The sequence below is a fragment of the Nannospalax galili genome, unplaced genomic scaffold, assembly GCF_000622305.1.
Source record: "Nannospalax galili isolate Female #2095 unplaced genomic scaffold, S.galili_v1.0 scaffold127, whole genome shotgun sequence".
Taxonomy (NCBI): Eukaryota; Metazoa; Chordata; class Mammalia; order Rodentia; family Spalacidae; genus Nannospalax; species Nannospalax galili.
This window is the reverse complement of record NW_008360326.1, coordinates 1,666,577-1,668,797: the sequence shown is the minus strand read 5'-3', so window position 1 is coordinate 1,668,797 and position 2,221 is coordinate 1,666,577. Positions and strand designations below refer to the sequence as shown.

General features: G+C 36.1%; 1 long non-coding RNA gene across 1 annotated transcript in view; it reads right to left on the bottom strand.

The window, feature by feature from the left end:
* Positions 1-1,126: 1,126 nt before the first annotated feature.
* The window catches only part of LOC115068918, a 19,272-nt gene continuing 18,177 nt past the window's right edge, over positions 1,127-2,221 (bottom strand). The window contains exon 2 of the long non-coding RNA XR_003848259.1: positions 1,127-1,376. This is a non-coding gene — a long non-coding RNA (uncharacterized LOC115068918). The remainder of the gene's footprint in view (positions 1,377-2,221) is intronic.

Genomic DNA, 2,221 nt, shown 5'->3' with positions numbered 1-2,221 from the left:
TTCTTTTGAGAAATATCTATTTATATCTACTCAAGCTAGATGAATTTTATGTTCACATCTACTTAAGTATTGGCTTTTTCTCTTTTTAATATCCCTTTCTATGAAGATGTTGGAGAGTTCATATATGATATGTAATATAATAAATTATGTATATAATATATGCAGCTTATTCATCATATATAATCATAAGATCCTTGCCTCCACTTCTCAAGTGACCACCCTACCTGATGATCTATTGTTGTTATTGATTGATGTTCAAGCTTATTTTCCTTTGAAATGTTTCTTTTTTTAAAAAAATTATCATTTTTTAAAATATTTTATTTTATGTGTATGCATGTATTGCCTGCATGTAGTTAAGTGCACTCGCACCATGCAATGCCCATGGAAGACAGAAGAGGCTGTTGGATCCCCTGGAACTGGAGTTATGGATAGCTGTTATCTGCCATGTGGGTGCTGGGATTCAAACCTGGGTCTTCTGCAAGAACAGTCAGTGTTCTTAACTGCTGAGCCATCTCTCCAGCCCCATCAGTAGCATTTTTCTTAACATCTCAGAAAATAGATGTTAAGTGACAGGCTATATCTCAAAATGATAATCTTTTGTTTCCCAGAAAATTACATATTATTTATCACAGCCAATAAAGTAAAAAAAATTGATGTATTTCTAAGAATTCAAATTAGTTTTATCCATTTTCTTGCTGAATTTAATATTGCTTAGTTTATAAGTGTAGTTCCCTATCCCCGTTAATGCCTTGATGTTATTTGTGGCTCACAGTCCTATAAGTGTCTTAAGATATCTCAAATTCTCCCCATTTCTGAACACGTTTTGAAAACATTTAGTTTGACTGTTGACTTGTTTCTGTGAAAAGAGGAAGTAATCACTGCAACCAACACACACATGTTTTTAAAAGAAATCTAGATGTAGCCAAAGAAAATTATGAGAATGCTGAAAAGCCAGAGAGATATCCTACAGGAAACCAAAATTTCATACGGTAAGAAAACCTCAGACATTCCAGAACTTTTACATGACACCCATGACTTATGCATTTTTTATTTTGGCTAACCCGCCTGTTATTTTGATTCATTAAATTTTTCTTGGCAATGCTATTGACATGCTATCTTTCAAATATTTTAATCTTCTAATTTCATTTAGAACTGACGAGGTAAAGCAGTGTAAGAGAGAAGATGAAATAACCAGCCAGCTCCTGTTGGCAGCACAGCCTTGGAGGTGGTTGTGGGGTGAGGGCGAGGTTCTGCTTTCAGGGCCTCCTCATGAGCATGCTCCACTGTTTGAAGCTTTCAGATGTCAGCGAGTGAAACTGCATGTCTTCCAGTGATGGATTTTTCCAAATTCCACCCATTCTCTTGGTTGGATCCCACTGGGAGGGAAAAAGGTACAGGTTAAACAGGCTTCTTGGTCAATTATTAGTAATTTGACACTTTTACAACTGAGGCAATGTGAGGACGTTTAGGAGTAGAAAAGGAGTGGTACTACCAAGGCATCTTATAAACAGAAGTTGAGGGGGAGGGATAGAGAGAGAATGGAAAACACCTTGGGCTAACTCAGACTGGCATGGTGCATTGGTATGGGCATCTATGCAGTTGCCAAGGTGATTTCCTCCATAACTATATTTGGAAACCATAGATATAGAATTAAAATTTTGTATGTACTTGCATGTGTGTGCATGCATGTATGTGTGTTTGCATTGTGTGTTGTTTTGTGGTGTTTGTGTGTACATGTGTTTGTGCATGAGTGTACACCTCTGCATAGATATGTGTTGTGACCAGAAGTTGATTTGGTGTGTCTTTCTTCATCCCTCTGGACCTTACTTTTTTTTTTTTTTTTGTATAGCTTTAGGTTTTTTTTTTAAAAAAATTTTTAATAACTACATGATTAGAAGAAGGATTTCATTACAGCTTTAACATATTCACTAACACTAGATATGTGTTGTGACCAGAAGTTGATTTGGTGTGTCTTTCTTCATCCCTCTGGACCTTACTTTTTTTTTTTTTTTTGTATAGCTTTAGGTTTTTTTTTTAAAAAAATTTTTAATAACTACATGATTAGAAGAAGGATTTCATTACAGATTTAACATATTCAGTAACACACTCCAGAGCAGGAGTACATCTCTTTCACAAGTGGGTGCAAAGCCGAAAGTCGATCAGTGGTTTTCACGGCTGGGGGCTGGAGGTCCTGGAAAGCAGAAGGTTGGAAAACACGGTG